Here is a 22,727-nt window from a genome sequence, read left to right on the forward strand (position 1 = left end):
TTCTGAAAATCAAGTAATAGCAGCAAATGAATGTTTAACACATTTTTAAACATTCCAATAATTGAAATAACTCAGAAGGAAAGCTTCATTAAATAAATCTACAGATATTAACTGAAAAACACAGTTCTTCTAAGAGCTTTTGCAAACTTGAAGATAGTAATATTTAATATGAACATTCTGAGATTTCTATCTAAAAACCTCAGTGAATCTTTCATTTCAAATCTGTGAACTGTATAGAAACAGAAATACCAAATTGCTTGCAGACTGTTTTCTAGTCTACCTGTGATCTATAGTGGGTGGTCAGTAGTGGGTCCTGAATTTGAACCCCTGGTCATCCAGCTGAGAAGATACCAGATACCTAGCTATTCACCAAATTTGTTATTTGCCAATCCCAGAAAATGCAGGCTTGCAAACGGGATAGTTCCTGTCCTCAAAAAATTTAAATCATGATAAGAATAGAATATTGAAAATAGAGCAAGTAGATCTAGAGAATCTAGCTCCTTAGTGTTCTGGATGTTTGTAGGTTGAGTAGCTATATGCCATCTATTGGTCCAAACAGAGGAACCATGTACAAGGGCAAACATTTTAAGAGGTTTTGATACTTTGGGGTATGATGAAATAAGATATTCAAAGGGATAAGAAACCAAATTATGTAGTGTAGTTTGGAGAGGTATGGAGCAGGATTAGGATGTTGGTGCAACATGAATGAATTAGGATTTTTATCTGTGAATAGTGAATAAGTATTTTTTTAGGTGCATGCTGGGCATTTTTTTCTGCAATTTAATTGCAGCTGCTCATCACTGGTTAGTGCAGGTTAGCCCAAGAAATAATGGCTCCAGGTTGTAGACTCCCAACATGCCACAGGTGAAGTTTTTCTAAGTGACTTTATAAGCCAAGTTAGAGGTCCTTTCATATATGTGGCACTTGATTGCTAGTATAAATATGCATGGGTATATATGAGAAATAAGAGAGTTTTATTTTTAATTTCCTATGACCTCTTCCCATTAAGCCATTTCATTTACTTGGTTTTAAATATCATTTATAAGTGTTTCTCATCTTCCCAACAGTTATCTAAAAATAAATGGAAGCAGTGAATTTTATGTTCTTGTGTCAGCATTGAGAATAAAGAGTTTAAATAATCTTGGGGAGCAGGGGGAGATTTACAATAAGTCATAAGCTGGGCTATACCAGGAAAACATTATAACTAAAACTTCCCTTGCCATTTTGATAGATTAATAGGTGTATTCCGATTTTCCATTCTGAATAATAAATTGAAGTTTCACAATGAATTTGTGTATTGGCAGTTCCAAACTTGGCATTTAGAGAAAACATATGCTTAAAAAGGGCTTTGGCTGAAAGTGAAATCTAAGCTTTTCTGAGTTATTAGAGCCCAGGGATCTGTTCTAACATATAAAGTGCTTATGGGAAAAAAACATTAAAAATAAATACCCCAAGTACTGTGGGAAGGTTAAATGAATCTCCTCAGATGACCCCTCCCAGGAGAATACCAGTCACAGTTTTTAAGACCAGTAAAGCATCAAGGGGAAACTAGAAAACTGTGAAGAAACAAAGAAAGGGAGCACTTTTAATCCCAACATGAAGTCCAAGTTACAGTATCAAAATCAGTTGTGCATGAAGTGTTAAATTATACATTTTTTTAAAGTTTCATGATGTGTAAAAAGTATTGATTTTGTATGTTTGCTCACTTGCCAAGTAAAAAAGGCCAATTGTATTAAAGGTTAAGAATTCTAATTTATGCACATGTCAAACTGAAATATCAACCACTTGTAGACTACCAAAGATAATAACTCTTAGCTTTATAATACTATATATGAAATATTTTATTAATATACTTTAGTCATCAAGGTTCAGAGCTCTAACTGTAAAACTATTCTATCTTAACATTTTGGTTGCATACACATTAATTGCAAATTCCACTTGCTACTGCATTTCTCTGAGTGTAAGTACTATCATCAATCTTTCATTGAAAAAGTTACTCATTTGTTAGAAAGAAGATATGCCTTTAAATCAAAAAAGTTAAAGGGTCAGTTAACTAATTGATCAATAGTCATTCATTTCAGACATTTCAATCAAGTGAGTATAGTTCAAATTATTATAATAATAAAACAGGGAAACAAAACATTAGCAACTATGCATTTAAGTTAAAAAATTGCATAGAAGCAGAGAGAAATATTCAAACTTGAAACTCCTGTGGGTATTCAACTACATCCATGAGTCACACAAAATTTAGACTGAAAGATCTTTTATTTAATGACTTCATTATGAATATTGAAGAAGTGTTGGGAATTGTTTTACATAAGGTCATACTGGAAAAGAAAAATAAAATTGTGCAGAAGATGAAAATGAGTCTCTTTCTGCTTCAGCTGTAAGAAACAATGAGGAAAATAGGAAATTTATCTCTAAAGATTGCAGAGAATTTGTGTGTTTTTTGCACGTAGACTGATCTAATTTGACTCTGCTAAAATGCCTGTGAACCTACAAGCACATGAATTACCTGAAACCTCAGACTCTTTTATCAATAAATACACTATCACAATACACAAAACACCCCTCAGAGAAAGTATCAGGTATGCCCTTTTTTGATATAGAAACAGGGTAAGACCCTTAGAGAAATAGCAGGTGAAGTATAAAATGACATGTGTTAGGAAAATCAGAACAAAATAAGTGTTATTGTATCCTAATTACATCTGTTTGCCATGTTTTCTTATTGTAGGAGGTCTATTAAGTATGTATCACTGTATTTTTTTTTTTTTTTTCTGCATTGGGTCTTTGTTGCTGCTAACAGGCTTTTTCTAGTTGCAGTGAGCGGGGGCTACTCTTCACTGCAGTGTGCAGGCTTCTCACTGTGGTGGCTCCTCTTATTGTGGAGCATGGGCTAGAGGCGTGCAGGCTTCAGTAGTTGTGGCAAGTGGGCTCAGTAGTTGTGGCTCTCGGGCTCTAGAGCGCAGGCTCAGTAGTTGTGGCACACAGGCTTAGCTGCTCCGCGACATGTGGGATCTTCCTCGCCCAGGGATGGAACCTGTGTCCTCTGCATTAGCAGGCGGACTCTTAACCACTGTGCCACCAGGGAAGCCCTAACACTGTAATTTTTATGCAGGGCCTCGTATAGATTGGTAACTTGACTCGCTGTCCTTATATTCTAGTGTCCTCTGGTAATTTTAAAACATGTCTGCAAATTAACTGACACTCCTCTCACTGAAAATCCCCACTCCCAAATCTGGATAGGTTTGAAACCAGCATAACCAATAGAGTATAAGGAAAATAACACAATAAGATTCCCAAGGCCAGGTTAGAAAGGATAATGGTATTTCACCCTTGTTTGTTTGAACATTTGATCTGGAAAAAGCCAATTGCCGTATCAGGAGTCTGACTCTCCATCTTGAGCACATCTCCATGTGCTTCTGTTACATCTTCCAGATGACAGTCAGCAACAATGTTGCCATGTTGAGTAAGTCATCCTGGGTATTCAGCCCAGGCTAGCCTTCAGATGACTGCCAATAGCTGACATCTGTCTGCACCCTGCACCACAGGAAGGACCTAAACAAGTAAGAACTGTGTAGGCAAGTTCTCCCCTAATTCTGGACCACTGGAGACAGGATTCTTTTTTGGTTGTTGCTGCTTTGTTTTGGTTTTTTTTTTGGAAAGAGATAGTACAGAGAGGTCCTTTATTTTGTACCCATCACCCAGTTACTGCCAATGGTATAACGTATTACATAACTCTCTCACAATATCATAGTCAGGAAATTGACGTTGGTTCAATCCACAGACCCTGTTCTCATTTCACCAGTTGGGGGTGGGGGGGTGAGGGATTTTTGATTCTATGCAGTTTTATTGGAGACAGACTTCTACAGTCGTTCTCAATACATCCGCTTTGGAGTACACACCCTGTACATTCTACTCCTCTTGAGTGTAGGCAAGAACTGTGAATAGGATAGGATATTCGGTCCCTTTATTATGCCAAGTTATATAAGACAAAGGTAATAAGATAGTCACTCTTGTGATTAGGTTACATTTGATAAGAGCATGTGGTAGTATAGCAGAGAGAGGTTTCTTCTGCTGACTTGGAAGATGGAAGCTGTCTTGTATGAACCCTGAGCAGGAGTCCAGCTATTTCATACCCAGACTCCTGACTCACAAGAACTTTGTGATAATGAATGGCTGTTATTTAAAACTCCTAAGTTTCTGGTGATTGCACAGTAATCAAAATGAATGCACTAGTCCACAAAATTGTGAGAAACGTAAGCTAGCTGTTTTAGGCTGTTCAATTTTTGTAATTTGTTACAGCCATTAGTAAACACGTTGAATTGGGGATGATATTTCATGCAGCCATAATAAAAAGAAGAGTTTCTTTTGTTAGACATTTCTTCCATTGAGATGAGTAGAAATAGGTCATTCACTGGAGTCTCCAACACTAAGGGAAGAAAGGATAACTTGGAGCATTGCTCTCTAAGATTCAGATTGATTCATGGAGTTATAACATAAAGGTTAAGGCAGGAGAAAAATGCAAGCCACAAATTTGTCTCTGTATTTGCTATATAAATTCTTGAAAATATCTTCTGCAAGTTTATGACAGAGAAGGCACTGAGTTTCTTAACTCAGGGACTTATGCCCTCTGGTTCCATCAACTCTGCCAAGCGTCTCTTGCACCTTTGTACACACAATGAGAATCTCTCTGAGGATATGGAAGTCCTGGAGGTTTGCTATACTGAAACGAGAGGAGCTTTCTTCATCTCCCACATCTGACATTGTCTCATCACTTTTCCTCTGGCCTTGCCCCAATAGGCTGCTTCCACAACTTCTGTGCTCAAGGCAACCTTGTTTTTATCCTCATCATCCCAAAGGTGTGTTCGGTTATCAAACAAAAGCTCATCAGGCTTTAAGAAAGTATCTATTCAACAAATGGGATGATTCATAATATGTGAGACGTATATTATCTCAGTGGTTTAAATAGATAAGATTGTAGGGTATTTAAAAAGATATTTGAGTTGAATTAACATATCAGAATTTGTTCTTATCACATTCCTTCCCTGTGGCAGTTATAGCACATTACCACTGACTGAATGTTTTAAAACAAAATAAACGTACTCTCCCATATTTCTGATACTGCAAGTTCCAAATCAAGATGGCAGAGCCTGGCTCTGTCTCTAAAGTCTCCAAGAGAATTTGGTGCATGTCTTTCTCTCGGCTTCTGCTATTTCTGGCATCCTTTGACTGTAGATACCACATTCCTGCCTCTGCCTCCATTGAATACTCACAATCTCCCCATGTGTTTCCGTTGTCTTCCCTCTGTGTGTCTCTCTTTTTATGACTGTTTTCTTCTTCCTGTAAGGACACTAGTCATATTGGATCAAGGGCCCACTTTACACCAGCATAAGCTCATATTAATTGACATCTTAATTACACCTGCAAAGACTGTTTCCAAAAAAAGTTCACTCACAGGCACCAGGGTAAGGATTTCAACATATCTCTTGGGGGAATATAATTCACTGTATGGCATAACCATTAGATATATTATTAGTTGAAAGACAGTGTTAAGGCTCAGGCAACACTTTGAATAAGTGATCTGCACCTTTAATGTAGGGGAAACCTGATAATTGGAGGATAAAGGATACCAGCAGCATTTTAATTTAGTCAGTACTACACTCCATCAAGGATACCTCCTCTCACCTGGGAGCTCTCTGTGTTCCTCCGAAGGCTGCCTCATCAGGTGATTTGAATAGTATTAAATTTCATTCTTATTATTGGCATCCTAAGAAGCCATGCATAACTTCTGACTATAATTTCTTGAATATACTTTTGAAATTTCAACAATAAAGTAGGAAAAAACAGCAGGGTGAGTGGTAAAATAGGCAAAAACTGTAACAATCACTTCAAAACAAACAATATCAAAATGATAAGCATGTGGAAGTATTTTTGTTTTTCTGATAAGACTGTTTTAATTGCCTATGACAGATAGATGACATAATGTCTTAAAATTAATAGTCTAGCAAAGATGAAAGGAAAACAGATGCAAATGATCTTGTGAATCCTTAATTTTACATAAGCTTCCAGCAAAAAAAAAAAAAAAAAAATCAAGGGTTAGAATTATTTCAAAATTGTGTCTTCAAAACTAGAACCATTCACCATCTGTCTTTTTTTTTCCTTTAAGAACTTTTATTGACATACAATTGACATACAAAAAACTGCATATATCCAAAGTGTACAATTTGATATATTTTTTTCTTATTAGCAATGTATATATGGCATTCCCAATCTCCCAGTTCATTCCCCCCAACCCTCCCCCCCCCCCCCCCCCCCGCTTTCCCCACTTGGTGTCCATATGTTTGTTCTCCTCATCTGTGTCCTTACCATCTGTCTTTTATTCATTTTGCTGTGATATGACTAAAAAGGCCTGTAAATACTCTCCTGGGTCTCAAGTATAAATACATCTATTTGTACATGCATAATTTATACAAAAATATATTTTGGTTTATTTATTTGATGTTTATGTGGTACTCTACCAAAGGAAATACACATTTTAATTAAGAAGGAAAGCTGTACTCACTTTAAGATATATGAATTTTAATCCTTGTAATTATTCTCGTTATGATGAGTTCAAATTCTCATTATTTTGAAAGAAAATATTTTAATTCGAGAGTAGTATATATACAAGCATGCCATAAAAATGTCTTGCTTTGTGCATTTCATCTTAAAATTTTCTGATATTAAATATTCAAAAATATAGAAAGTAGGTATATATGAGATCACTGGGTACATCTTAACTTCTTTATGGTGGAGTTTGCCAAGTCAAACCGCTCCTTCTGAGCCGAAGAGAGGAAAATGCACCAACAGTGCACATTAAATTCTAACAATGGTACCTGGGTAAATGCCTGGCCCGTGCATGTTTCAGGCCTTCAGCAGTCATGGGTTACTGCCATTTCTCTGGCCTGAGGGAGCCTTGGCAAATATATAGTCTGATGCTCCATAACTATGTCTGGATATGAAATGTTTTTATACCAAAGGAAAGGGAGGTTAGTTGATGTCTGTTTATTTAAAGCGGAAATGCAGAAATACATAATTTAAGTTGCCTGGGATGTTTGTTTTTGTGCTCATAAATATTTGAGAGGAAACTGCCTTCCCATCCATATGCACAAATATACACACAAAAACACAATATGTAAATAACCTGCTGGAGTTGTTGCCATCTTTATGTTATTGCTAATCTTTCCAGGCCATTGTTTTCATGGTGTCAAAGTTTATCTTGACTTTACAGCTTTAGCAGGTGTTACGTCTGCCAACTTGCGTTATTGTTATTTGAAAGCTGCAATCATAATTGTTTTTGAAGCACCTTCCCCTATGAAATCTGTGATGGAAAAACAAATTGTATTTACTTCAGTTGTATTCTCTTCTTCTATTAACATTTCAAGCTGTTAAATCTCTGATAGAGCTCAACTTTTAAAACCTACCGAAAGCAGTATTTAAAAAACATAGCTTTCCCATTCCGAAGTGCTGCGGTAGTATATTAAAGAACTAAACTCATTTTCAGATAATTGAACTTTAAATGTTAGATGGTGCCATCATTTTTTTTTCTAGAGGGAAGTGCTATTTTTTTTTCTTCTTTCGTAATGATTACTACTCCATCTTTGCACAATTAATGAGGTTTTACTCTGTGGCTGTTACGTGTATTGATTTAAAACTCTTTAATTGCTTCCTGTTAAGAACAACTAAGGTGAAATTGCTTTTCTCTTTCTTCCATGTTTGCTTGCCTTGTATCTAGCCCTGAATAACAATTCTATTCAAGACAAAGGGCGATTCTAAAATACACTATGTATTAAAAATAGTGGCGTTTTGTCAATATAGATTACTTCCTTGCTAACGTAAGAGCTATGTAATATGACTGTCTCATACACAAAACAAGCATCCAGGATCAGATATAGAACTAGTTCTATTCAACGTTCGATCAGAAAATGTTCTTCTTGCCTGCTCCCCAGAATGAAATTTTCATGCTCAGATTTTGACTTTGTTTTTTCGCTTGCTTATTTTAGTAACGAGAACATAAATATCTTATGGATTTATTATAAAAAAAAAAAAGGAAAACCAAATTTTAGTAATGTATTTGTTTTTTTGCATTCCACTTTCTTGGTAAAATGGAAGTGGGAAGGCAGGAACTAAAAACTGTAAGGTTTTTTTTGGGTGTGTTAGAGGGAGAAAAAATATCAAATTCCCTTTATTACCTTGATCAGATCATATTTTCCTCTTTATGCTGGGTCACATCCTCTCATTAACTCATCATCCTTAGTATTGGAGAGGCTTCATTCTATAGTTAACTAATTACAGTGCCAACTGGAGTGGTCAAATAACTGCACTGATCATAGATCTATCTGTTCTCTTCATCTTTTCTTTCTTTCTTCTTTTCTTCCTTTCTTTCTTTCCCTTTCTTTCTTTCTTTCTTTCTTTCTTTCTTTCTTTCTTTCTTTCTTTCTTTCTTTCTTTCTTTCTTTCTTTCTTTCATGATGATTTCCAGGGAGGTCCACATAATATTTTTTTCCAATTATGAAAATAACAATATCATAATTTTTAGATTTCTTTGGATTTTTTTCATTGGAAGAATTGGATTTTACTTCTTATGAATTAAGAAGGCTTTGGGGCTGTAATCCAAAAAGAAACATGTACCATAATGTTCATTGCAGCACTATTTATAATAGCCAGGACATGGAAGCAACCTAAATGCCCATCAACAGATGAGTGGATAAAGAAGATGTGGCACATATATACAATGGAATATTATTCAGCCATTAAAAAGAATGAAATGGAGCTATATGTAATGAGGTGGATAGACCTAGAGTCTGTCATACACAGTGAAGTAAGCCCGAAAGAGAAAAACAAATATGGCATGTTAACTCATTTATATGGAATTAAAAAAAAAAGGTACTGATGAACCCAGTGACAGGGCAAGAATAAGGATGCAGATGCAGAGAATGGACTGGAGGACACTGGGTTGGGGGCGCAGGGGGCAAAGGGGGAGCTGGGATGAAGTGTGAGAGTCGCATAGACCTATTTACACTACCGACTGTAAAATAGTGGGAGGTTGCTATATAACAAAGGGAGATCAACTAGATGATGGGTGATGCCTTAGAAGGCCAGGATGGAGAGAGTGGGAGGAAGTAGCAGGAGGGAGGGGATATGGGGATATATATGTATAAATACAGCTGAATCACTTTGGTGTGCCTCAAAAGCTGGTACAAGAGTGTAAAGCAATATTCCAATAAAGAGCTTAAAAAAAAAAAAGAAAAAAAAAGAAGACTTTGGGGGATAATTTGGATGATCCAGATATTTATTTATTTATATTTATTCATTTATTTATTTATATTGTAGTATAGTTGATTTGCAATGTCGTGATACTTTCAGGTGTACAGCAAAGTAACTCAGTTATATACATATAACTGGTCAGGTTATCTACATATATGTATACATAAATTGAGTTATATATAGATATTACTTTTCAGATTCTTTTCCCTTTTAGGTTATTATAAAATATTGAATATAGTTCCCTGTGCTCTACAGTAGGGCTTCGCTGGTTATCTGCTTTATGTATAGTAGTGTGTATATGTTAATCCCAAACTCCTAATTTACCCCTCCCCTTCCTTTCCTCTTTGGTAACCATAAATTTGTTTTCTATGTCTGTGAGTCTCTGTTTTGTAAATAAGTTCATATGTATCTTATTTTTTTAGATCAATTATTAGTGAGCAGGTTTCTCAATTTGAGCTACTATAAATAAACCTGCTGTGAATGTTTATTGTGGATACATGTGGAAATCTTTTAGCTAAATACCTAAAGATGCAATTGCTGTTATCATCATTATTCAAACTTTCAGCTCTCTTAGAAAGTGCCAAATTACTTCCCAGACTGGTTATGGTCATTTCAACTTCCTCCGCCATCCCTACCCCCGTCCAGCAAGGGATGAGAGCTTTAGTAGCTCTACATCTTAACCCACTCTAGAAAATATCAGACTTAGTCTTTGATTATCTGCTATGCATTGTAGTATTTCATTGATGTTTTAATTTACATTTCTCTATTTTTACTAAGGCTGGGGACTTTTTCATTAATTCACAGGCAACTTAACTCTTTCTCCTTGTGAAAGGCCTATTTAAATATCTTGATCATTTTTAAGTGTCTTTCTCATACTGAATTGTAAAAATCTGTACTGTGCTTATTATTGCCTTGTCAGCAATATATGTGCAAATTTCTTAATTTCTGGGGCTTGTGTCACCATTTCTCTGGTAGTTCCACTCCCAATACAAGAGCAATCTTCCTCATCTCAAGTCACTCTGCTCAGTCTCTGGATCTTCACCTTTTTATCTGCTCTATAAAGTTTTCTTCATTAAAGTTTGCCATTCTCTTATGCATAATGATTCTCTTTCTTTTTTGTGAATCATTTCTTCAGTTTTCAAGCATATTTCAATATCAAGATCTTTTCTGGTCTCTGCTGAACCAACTAGAACACGTAGAAATGTTGCATTTGAAATGGTTTCTGTAAATTGCTTTAGAAGTCAGATTGTGGCTAATATACTCATGTGGTATTCTTTCTTTCTCATCCATTTATTAGCTATGCCTTTGCCATTTTGTTGTTATAGGTTTAAACCTGAAAGTGAATAGATAAAATCTGAAAGTCTCATCTTGTTGCAAGAATCTAAAGTAAAGATTCTTGTGGATGAAAAATATTGCCTACCATGGCGGTAAACAAAGGATGTTGCAGCCATGAAGCCATCACGTTACAGCCACCATAAGGTGAGCCATGAGGGAACTCAGGATGGAGGCACAACGCCCCACCATCTAGAAGTCAGCTGTCGCAGCCACCCTTGAGAGTGCACCCTGTGGAAACTCAGGATGCAAAGACACAGAATACTGGCCCCAGAGAGCTGAGGTGCATGTCAAAGGCATGATTTCAGTGAGCCCGGACTCTTGTATCATCCCTAACTTAGAAAAGCACTAAATTCCTTAACTTGAGATGTCTGCTTTTCTTTCATTAACAGTAATCTTTTGATGTTCTGACCACCTGGTCTTTGCTGCAAAAACTCCTATATATCCTGGCTCCCCCCTTGCCACTTTGGAGCAGTCTCTCAGAGTTATCTGAGAGACCTGTCTCCTGGGCTCAAAGTCCTCAGAATGTCCGCTGAATAAAACATAACTCTCAACTTTTAGGTTGTACATTTTTCTTCCATCTACATACTGAATTTCATGAGAAAATAGAGAAAGAGTTATATTAGAGTTACATACACATACTTTTTTTCTGGGTAAGAATATAAGGTGTCAGATTGCAGGGTCCATCTTATTCATTTTTTTTTCTTTGTTTGTATATTAGAGAATTTATAATTGGTTATCCATCATTTGTAAACAGTGTGCTTAAACTTTGGGAATACAAAAATAAAGGGCACACCATCATTTGCCCAAAGGGATGCAGTTTAGAAGATGGAGAAACTGTAGCTAATGGAAACTGTGGGACAGGAAATTACGTATAGGGCTCTGCACCAAAAAGTAAAGTCAGGAAGCTGAAGAATCTTGGGAGTAAGGAAAAAAGTTCGGGAAGTGAGGACATCGGAAAAGTCTAAATGATTGAGTTGAGGAATTTAGATGAGTAAAGATTGCAAGGCTACTTCAGGTAGAAAAAAACAAACAGCATAGGTGCAAGAAGCAAGAATCTACAAAGTATGTGTGTGTGTCCTAGATTTTAAGTTCCAGGATAACGGTTCTCAAACATGAAAGTACATAATAATCACATAGACAGCAAGTAAGACAAAGATTCTGGACCATACCCCTAGGGTTTCTGATTTAATGGTTTTGGGATGAGGCTTGAGATGTTCATCTCAAATGATTTCCCAGTTCTATGGTACTGCTGGTCTGTAGACTTACTTTGAGATCCATTGCTGTTGTTTTTGTTGTGGTGGTTTTTGTTGTTTTTACATTTCTTTCAGCTTAATCTGGCAATTGTATAAAATGTGGATTTGAAGGGGACGAGGGAGACAGGGTGGCAGACTCAACCGGAATTGTTTCAGAAAGTCTAGAAGAACCTGAATAGCATCAGTAGACAGGGAGGTGGTAGAACGGATTGAGAAATGGAGGATGTAAGAAAAAGGAATTCTGGTTGGTAAACAAGGATGAGAGAGAAATCTAGGGTAACCTCAAAGCTTCTGCATTTTCTGTACAGATTATTGTAACACATTCTGAAAAAAAAATGAAATAAAGGCAACTGATACATTTCAGAGAGGAAATGGTGAGTTCAAACAAGTGTATTTATAGAGAAATGAGTAAGGATGTTCTCGGTAACCGTGTCCTTCAGGCAGTTGGATAGTAAAATTTAAAGTTCAAGGACATCATGGGAGAGAATTATATATTTTGGAATGATAAGTAAAGATGTCAGTTAATACTGACCAAAAAGAAGAGGGGAAGAGAGTATGTTTAAAGAGTTACAGTAGAAGGGGAAACTTGAGAGAGACAGAGAAGGCTTAGGAAAGTAATGAGTGTCATAGAAGCTAAATGAGTAAACAACTCCAAATGGAATGACTAGTTTTAAAGTGTAGGAATATAGTGGTCATTGCTAAAATAGTTAGGACAATTTCTGAGAAAGTAAGAGAAGTTAGGATTTGGAAACAAGGAAGAAGAAAGAATTGGGAGAATCTATAAAGTCCTATGACTGTTAATGAAAGCAGAATAGAGGACAGAGATATTCTTCAAAGAAATAGGCTGGTTCTTTCAAATATTAGGTCATCTCTCTACATTTATTTGTATAAGTATCTGGTATGGTAGTTGTTCAAAGACTTGTCCTTAAGCAGGGGCATTCTGAGAATCAGGTTCAACATTCTACATTTGATGTTGCATACATTTCTCTATTTATGGTGAATTTGCATGCAAAATACTTGCAACAATCAGCCTTCTGAGAAACTCAAGTACATATGTTGTAAACCCAAACACCAGGGTAATTTCAATACAGTCTGCAATAGATTACTCTTGGATTTCATCCAATTAAGTTAAAACTAAATTGGTTTCTTTCTGCTTTGAGATTCTTCTGGAGTTAGGCTATAGGAATTTTGATGATATTCTTTACATATCTACTTTATCTCCCAGAGCTGATACATCAAGATTCTTTGCTTATCTTATAATTTAAAAAGAAGATATATACTTCCTACTTTTGATTATGGCTATTTGCTCACCCTGCTTTAACCCACTTAAACAAACTTGGGACGGATGACAGGGTGACCAGAAACAGGTAAGTCTAAATTGTATTTATTTTTGTATATACATTTTCAGTAGCTCTGTTGAAGCAAAATTAGCTATTTGTACAGCTTGATTTCTTTGTGCTACTTTGTAGCTACTTTCATTGTTGCCAAAATCCCCAAGATGCTAAAGACTTCACTAATTTCTTAGTCCAATCTGCACTTACGTTTTACTGTCACCAGGTGTTACAGACACAAGTGTTTTGCTAACTGTCTAACAACTCTGGAGACATTGGGATTTGTTTGACCCAGGTGCACAAAGATTATATCATTTAGGAATAAAAACATCTGAACTCTATGCAGTTTATGTAAAAATTAATAAGCAAGCCAAGAAAGGTCTATATAAATCACTCATGCTATCAAATCACAACATAGGAAAAGTGTGTCAATTTAATAACAATTATTATCTAATTAAAGGACATTTTATTAAAGTTCTTAAATATTATTACATGCAATATATTTTTATTTGCCAGTGAAAAACATTTGTGAAGAGAAAGCAAAAGAACATATAACTGTTCAATAAAATAGAATTATATTTATAAATATATTTGTGATTTGTATATAATGAATGCATTGTTTTAAATCTGAGATGCTTCTATTCAAAGTTTCTTCTTTATTCGACTTGAACAGAACAACGTGTAGCAAGACTATGTCCTGAAACTATATTTAAAATAGGCTAATATTAATCCTTTTATTTCCAGAGAAGGCCTGAATCAGGAGACCAGTTGCTCAGCCATATTGCATTCTAATAGAAAAGAGGTTGATTCTTTGCTCTTGGTTAACCAACTCTCATGGTATCAAACATTTCAAGACATTGTAGAGAGGTTATTTTAATGATAAAAAACTGTTGATTTTAAGGAAATTTATATCTTGTATGAGTTTGTGAAACTTTCAATAGAGGCAATAGTAAGAAAAATAAATTTTAAAGTGCATAATATACTCAGTAGAACAATGAAGAAGCAAAACCAAATATGGACTCATTATTCATTGGACTGATTAAACCTATAATATTTCCTTGTACTTTGAGCCCTGTTCTACCTAATACTCCATTCCAGAGACTTTAAACACCATTCCTTGCACGGGGCACTGGGGATCCAATAGAAAAATGGGTACTCTTTGTCTTGCTCATGGTATTTTCATGACATTTGCAAACTAGTAAAGAAAGGCAGTAGAGTAAATGTAAAATTATCACGCAGTATGTTGGGCTTCCTGTTAAGAATAACCATTGGGAGGGGGGCTTAGCCCAAACAGACTAGAAAGACTGTGTGACCTTTCATATTCCCAGGACTGCAAAGGTTTTGTGAGACAATGACTAACCACATTCTGCTTTAGTCTAAAACTGAGTTCAGAGGATGATAATACAAGGGTGAATAGTGTGGGCTCATCAGGTCCTTCTTGGGAGTTAGAGAAACAGGCTTTGGCTTGCCGGCATGGTCTCTGTGGAAGCTGAGCAACTTCTAAGACAGAAGATTCCGCTTTGTGCTGGGAGCATATTCACTTACTGTTTGAAGAGAAACGGTCCTATCGGACCAGCTCATTCGTTTCACAGATAAAGGAGAGGATCCAAATGAAAGAATCGATTCAGGACTCATCTCTGATCTTTTCATCCCAAACACATTGCTCTTTTCCCACTTTATAATCCTGCCCTTGCATTTCAGATTATTTTGAGAAGAAAATATTTCCAGTTTTGTGAATTATTTTGTTATTACACTAATCATGATAAAGAAAAAAATATATTTCATTCCTTTTCATGCTAAGGAAATGTGTTGTAACAATAATAGCACTCTTAGTAATCATAAAGTATCACTACAACATGAGTTCTGTGAGGAGAATTTTTTTCTGTAATATTCACTTTAAACACCTTTTTGTACATTGTATAAAAGTGAGATGAAACAGAAAAGTCTTTCTCTGTAGCTACTACCAGTACTTAGAATATTACCTTATTCAAAATGGAGTAATAAGTATTCAGATGTGTACTATGTTGTTTATACAGTTTACACAAACTTTTTTATGCCTAAGATGTGAATTCACCTTCTTTGCCTATTACTTTATCAAGTGTCTTAACAACAGGACCTGTTTGATATGTCTGTTCTTGTAGTCACAGAAACGTGCTACATTATTCATTTTGTTGTCTTAACACTTTTTCCTCTTTTCTCCACATAACAAAAAGACAAATACACAAGTAACTTCAATTTATCATAAACAGCTTTCCTTTTGTATTTTTTTTTCTTGCATGGGCTTCTTGTAAATATTTTCTTGAAAAAAGTAAACGTGTATGGAATAAATATATTGAGTTATTAAAATTACTGAAAGCAGTATAATTTCAAAAACATGAAACTGACTTTTTTTTTGACTTGTTGCCATTATTCCCCTTGAAGTATTCCACAAAACAAGAATAAATACTAAATCTATGAGTGCTGGGTTGGGAAACTCTTCAGAGATCAGTTTCCATATATTCACTTCACTTTTCTTGCAGTCTGGTGGCCTTGATGCTATTGGCCCTTGTGATTTGGGTAACGTCATGGCTACCTGTCAAATGATGGAAATCTCTTTGAACAAAGGAAATATCAAAACAGCAAATACATGTGTTATATGGAGCTTGGGTAATTATGAATGGTGAGCTGTACAGAGATGGGTGTGGGTGGCTATGTTGTGTTCTACAGAGCCCCTGATGATAACCAGTCATGGTGATTTCTTTGAGCTAGAAGTAAATGGCACTTGATAATATTTCAGAAAAATACGAAAATAGAAACCTACCATCCAACAATATCCAAAGGATGTGTTCCTCCTATTTTATATAACAGAAGGGGAGTCATATCAAGATTCTAATAAGTATTCTGTTCTAATTGCTCACCAGACAAATTCCTATTTAGTGCATGTATAATAACCCATATTCTTATAACATTTTCCAGAATCAGTGAGCATATACTGAGGCCTGTCTTGAAGTCAGTTGCTGTTGCCAAGTCCCTATTGGGTTACATGATTTCCGAGGGCGGTCTACATTCTCTACTTCAGAAATTTGATTTTCTTAAGCCAGAATCTAATGCTAAAGAGATTTATAAACTGCTATTGGCCCTTTGTTTGTGTAAGTGGAGCACAAGAAAGTATCTAAATATTGAACAAACTTGTTCCCTTTGTGGACTTTTTTTGACTGACATAGACAAAATTTGCTTCTAGCTAGAATTCTTAAAGGTTAAGTGGAGTCTATATTCTACTCTTGGTTTTTTAATGAACTACAGAAGAAAATTAATGTATATCCAATACAGAGTTTACTTTGCACAGTCCTCTTTTAAATAGAGGTATCTGTATTTCAGCAATTATTTATTAAGTTCCTATTGTGTTCAATGCTCTATGTGGTAGGGTAATGGAAAGATGATTATAGCATAATGTGTGTCCTAAACTAAAACCAAAATGTCATATTAACCTGGAAATATCAGTTAAATAATATATATAATAATCATAATAATATTTTATATCTCTTCAGAAACAGAAACACCTTCTGTTAGCTTTCATTTGACAGGTAAATTACAGAATACATGGTATTTATACCAAGAGGCTTTTTGTTATTTCTCTTAATTATTTCACCAATATGCTTTGAACATTTACAGTAAACAAGACACTGAAAGGGTCATGCTGGGTTTAGACATACATTTTAATAAATAATGGCTTATTCAGGGGAATTGTACTCTTTTTAGGAATTTAGCCTCTTACATATTAAATTCTTTGAAAAAGCTCTTGGGTCACAAAAGCATTGGGTTTGTATTGAGATTTTTTGTGACTTGATGTAACGATTGTATCATACTGTCTTCCTTTTAGATTATTTATTTGAGAAGTAGAGTGCATAAATATGATATTGAACAAAATAATATCTTTATTACCAGTAGAGCTGACTAGAAAATGTTATTTGGGCAAGAAATTAAGATGGACTTCCTATATATTTCCTCCAAATTAAACTTAGTTTCAGCAGCTCATGCCTTACTGAACTTTCCTCAGGGGAGACAGGAGAAGATAGGCAGTTAGAGAAAGGGAAGATGAGAAAGAAAGCACACTCAGACCTAGTCTTGGGCAAAGCACGACGATTTCCTGCGGGAGGATAGAAAGGAAATAACTTCATGACAGGTGACTAGGATAGGAAGAGCGGATTTTCTTCTAAAAAAAATAATCCGCACCATTAAAGCAACATACATCAGAAAACCCAAACCAAATACTAAAAGGAGTAAAACAGCAAGCAGTCACTGGAAAGAAAATATTATGGTTGTTATTTTTACTGCCACAATTTTAATGGAATATGTCCAATATTAGGAAAAGAATGGCAGAATACACTCTGAGAATAATTGTGTTATTTCTCTGCATTCTAACTACATGCTGCAAGAATATAAATAATTTCTTCAATTTAAAAGTCTTTCAACTATATCAAATAGTCCAGCTACTCAGAGGTATAAACACTCTTTTTTTAAATGTCAATTTGTAGGGACATCGACAGAGATAAAATGTCATCCATAAAATCTATTTAAAAAATCAAAGTCATATAACCTTACAACTAGAACTAACCACAAACCAATATATCTAACTTAGTTCTTCCCTTCATTTAAAAGGTGTAAAATTAAAAAAAAAAATCTACCAGAAGAGGTTGTTACCCAAAATCTTACAGCTAAGTTTGTAGAAAAATTGGATTAAGCCCCGTTCAATAGCTTTTAGATAATAGCGCACTGGATATTTAACTTTTAAAGGTGTTATAAAAAATCATTTATACATATATATGAAAAAATGAAAAATAGAGAAAAAATGATGGAAGGAAGGAAGAAACAGAGACAAAAAGAGAGAAAATGAGAGAAAGAGAGAGAGAGGAAAGGAAAGAAAAGGAAAGGAAAAGAAAGGGAGGGGAAGGGAAGAGAGAAAAAGAGAAAAAGAAAAAGAAAGAAAGAAAGAAAGAAAGAAAGAAAGAAAGAAAGGAAGAAAGAAAGAAAGAAAGAAAGAAAAGAAAGAAAAAGAAAGAAAGAAGGAAGGAAGGAGGAAGGAAGTTAGAAAAAGAAAGAAGAAGAAAGAGAAAAAGAAAAAGGAAGAGAGAGAGGGAGGTAGGGAGAGAGGGTAGAAGGAGGAGAGAGATAACTAATGGCATATAAACTGTAGAAAAGATAAAATATAAATGACTTTTTAAGAAGAAAATAATACTATAAAATCTCTCCTGTACCTGCATACATTGAATGATGATCCTTTTCGCATGGTTGTGTCTACCATTTGAGCTCAGTGAGATGGAATTCTAGAAAAGGCAGGGGTGACGTTTTTCTCTAAAAGAATTTAGCCTTACTGAGTTGCATGCAGTGGCTTAGCTCAAGAAACCCTGATTTATACACTGGAAAGAAAGTATCAAAATAACTTTGACTGATGAAGCCTAAGGGTCCCTGAATACTTGCTACATCTTCAGAGATGACTTGTGTTGATATCTAGAACATGAAGGAACTGCTTCATCAGTGACCAAGAAGGCAAGAAAAAGATATTAGATTCCAGTTATAATTTCTTAGGTGCAAGACCTTTTGGACATGTTGCTCAAATTTTGAACTAAAACTGTTTTGTCTTTGTAATGGAGAGTATTATAATACTTAACACAAATTTGCTGTGACAATCGAATAGAAAGATATATGGGTAGCATGAGAAGGTGGGCTACCTGAAGAGGTTGCATAAGAAATTACATAAGATTTTAGTGCCGAGAGATAGGTTTATAAAGGGAGTATGATTAAATTCTGCGTGGTGGAATGTGACTTCATGAAAGGCTTGGTTTATTACCAATAGAACAACTAAGGTCCATTTAAGAGTTTTACTTAGAGTAGTAAAATAATTATATTTTTGTTTATTTTAGAAAGGTCTGCTGTTTGTAATTTGTTGAATATTAGTGAAAGCTAGAACAAAGTCAGGAATGAGGTGGTTATAGATATTTTGTGTTGATATTGTCTATTTCAGCTTATATCATTAATTTGATCCTATAGATATTTGTTAAAATAAGTTAAAAATAAATAGAAAAATAAGCTCTGAATGTCATGACCACACCATGACAATTGATTATTGATTTTATGCTGCATCATTCTAGTAATAATACAAAATAAAGAGGGAGGCCACTTATGGGGGAAAAAAGGGAATATAAAATCATTTTGACAATTTTATATTGTATACTTTGCAATTGACTCTATGCCATAGAAAATAAAGGAAACACTTTAATTTTAAATTCTACCTAAAATATTTAACCTTACATATCGATATTTACAACAAAAATAAATTGAAGGTATAATAAATGCCTTGCAAATCTTAATATTTTTTAAACTTAAAATATATTTTAATTTTCTAATTTTTCAGTTTTCTACTTAAAATATCGTATTTTAATTTTCTAGTAGAATAAGTTGATTACAGTCCAGAATTTTGAAGTTGAAATGCCTTTTTAGTAGGAGAAGCAGAAATCAGGAATTTAATTATGTTTATTGATCTGAAGAAAATTATGTTGTTAAAAATACTACTTTGTAGTTTAAGAGCACATTAAACTAGATACATCAGGGACAGGAAAATGTTAAAATACCTTTATTCCTTTTGAGGAATCATCCTAATGGAGTTTTGCATACACTAGGATTACTTTGTTGCAGAAAAGATAATGAAATATAAATTAGGATGTAGAATGTATTATCAAAAACTAATGTTTTCATGGCATAACTGATATGTTGTAATCCTGTTAGCCTTCTGATACTAAATCTAAAGGGAAATAAACATGCTTTGTGGGATTTGCTAAGTGTTTGGACATAGTTTTTCCTAAAAAATATTTGAGGCAACTCTTCAGATTAAGTGATGATTTGGTCTATGAGAACTGAAGGTTATTATCTTGTTACAGGATTTAAAAATATAATCTACTTGCACTGATATTAATAGCAAAATCCACCATTATAAAGTCAAGTCTCAAAGAGCATTATTTCATTTTACTTAATATTCCTCAACCAAATTAGAGCTAGAAAATTTTAATTGAGGATCACATCAATTAAAAAAACTAACCAGCTGGAATTCTCTGCAACCAAACCTGATAATACTTTCACAGAGCATGTGGCTTCTATCTAGGGCTACTCCCAACTATCTTAAGAGGTTAGTGCCCTGTTTTCCCTTTTCCTGATTTAGTTGCTATTTCTCATACTAGGGTAAATGACTTTCAAAAAATCAAAACAGTCCTCAAATGATACCTCAATCTAACCTGAATTTAGGTATTTTCCCCAATTAATTCCTGAATAGTATACTCACATGTTCAATTATTTTACCAGTCAGGCTTGTTTGCATTCTATAATTGCATTGTGTAATTAGACATTTAAAATTTTATCCTAATTAATTAAAAAATAATCCCACTAAAAATGTAACATAATAATTCTTGGCAAACAGGGAGTTCCCTTGTCACGGATTTTTTCCCATGTATTTATTTGTGTTTACTTTGTCATATCCCATAGACATGAGGTACCAGTGTGCGTGAGCTGTATTTGTCATAGAGCTATTGGGAATACATAGAAAAATGAGAATGGGATAAAATAAAAAAGTAGATAAAAAATGAGGAAAGGGGGAAGAGAGGTTTTTCAAGAAAGATTTGAGAAAAATAAAATAGGGAGGTTATATTCAGGATCTGAATTATGCCCTGTAGATAGCTCTAAAGGATGAACAAACAAAGAAATGTGTGCTTCAGATGGATGGCTTGACTCTTAATTTGGACATAAAGTAATATTGGATAAATATATATATATGTAAAATACACACACAACACAATACTGGGTATAGACTTGATAATAGCTGAACTGGATACTTAATAGTTTTGTATTTCACATATCTGGGGAGTCCCTGGACCACCAGGACACATGTATCATGAAAAATGAAAGTGAAAGTGTGGAAATTCCTGAACTTGCAAATTGACTCTGAAACTGGCTAAACATAATAATCAATACATACCCCATACATCTTCTTCCCCAGGCTCTTACATGTATCATTAATAAAATAGGGCTTGAAATTAATTACAAACATTCCTGAAGTTGGTGAATTTAAGTAATGTGAGTTTTGGTAAACATTCAGGAACACAGGATGCTATTACGTGGAGAGAAGTGACGGCCAATGCGTTCAATCTGTGGCAAGGTTATTGGTGGCAGAGTCATGAGTGACAGTTTTAAGCTATTTTTCCTGTGGGTACATTGTTCTGTATTATTCTTTATGACAGTGAAAGAAAATTCAACTTCCCACTCCCCCAAAACAGGATTTCAGGGCCTTAACGGCTTTAAAGTTCTTATAATCTCTAAGTTCTTGTTTTGAGGGTTCCTAAAGAAGTTTTTATTAGTAGTTTCTTAGTTATAATTTATGACAATATTCCACTTTTGCAGGTCACTTAAGCCCCAGATTTCACCTTCCCTCCTCACACCTCCACCCCCGCCCCCCGCCACCCCCCCCACCCCAGCTTAAACAGCAAAGGGGGTTTTGTTAATAATTACACCAGGACACATCCTAGTCCGTTTCACCTACCTTTCTGAGAGATCAGGAGGATGTTATGGGGCCTAGAACACTCCAAGACACAGCTTCCCAAAACAGCTTTCCCAGAACAGGGGCAGATTCATTCACAGGTTGAAGTCTATAGCAAAAAGAGAAGAAAAAACCCAGATGTGGGTCTCTCTACTATATATATATAATTTTTTTCTTTTTATCTACTTTTACTGTTTACAGTTAGCTAAACCAATGCAACTGCACTCCAGCAGTCAGAATAGAAGCCTATGTAAATCAGAGGACACATAGTCTTTTTGTCCAAGTAGTGGTTGGCCCAGTGAATCTTTGATATCAAGCTAGTTGATTTCCTCAATTCTTGTATCTATGGTCAAAACAGACATATTCAGCATTATGGCAGAAGTTTCATATTGTTTTTTTTCACCCAGGGAGTTACAGTTGTCATGGCAGAAAGGATAAATAGCAAACCAGATCCTTATCAGAATAGTAAACCAAAAACATTATCACACTTTTAGAGGAATTAGAGTTTGTACCTCATCAGGTACTTGGAAAATGCAAGGTTGAAAATTACTATCACATCACAATTTAGCTAGCATATTTAATAAATTCTAGGAAATGAGAGTAAAATATTGTGAACCTAATCATTATTGGCTATAACTGTAGATACTTTTCTAGGTGTGATCTTCTTCTGAAGCAAATCGAAAGAGAGCTTGATAGTTGTATCCAATCCTAGAGCATTGTTTTTTCTCTATACCTGTTAGCAAAGACCACAAACAAACATTTGATTTAACGTTAAAAGATACAGCACTAATACTTCTTACATCAAAGATAAACCAACTTTTGAACCCTCTGTAATGATCTGGTCTTCAGGACCTTTGACTGCGTTATTGTACGCATGAGACCACTGTAGTCCTTTATAGGAATGATATCATTCTGTTGGATTTGATGAACAGGAAGTAA

This window comes from Hippopotamus amphibius, chromosome 15 (assembly GCF_030028045.1).
Source record: "Hippopotamus amphibius kiboko isolate mHipAmp2 chromosome 15, mHipAmp2.hap2, whole genome shotgun sequence".
Taxonomy (NCBI): Eukaryota; Metazoa; Chordata; class Mammalia; order Artiodactyla; family Hippopotamidae; genus Hippopotamus; species Hippopotamus amphibius.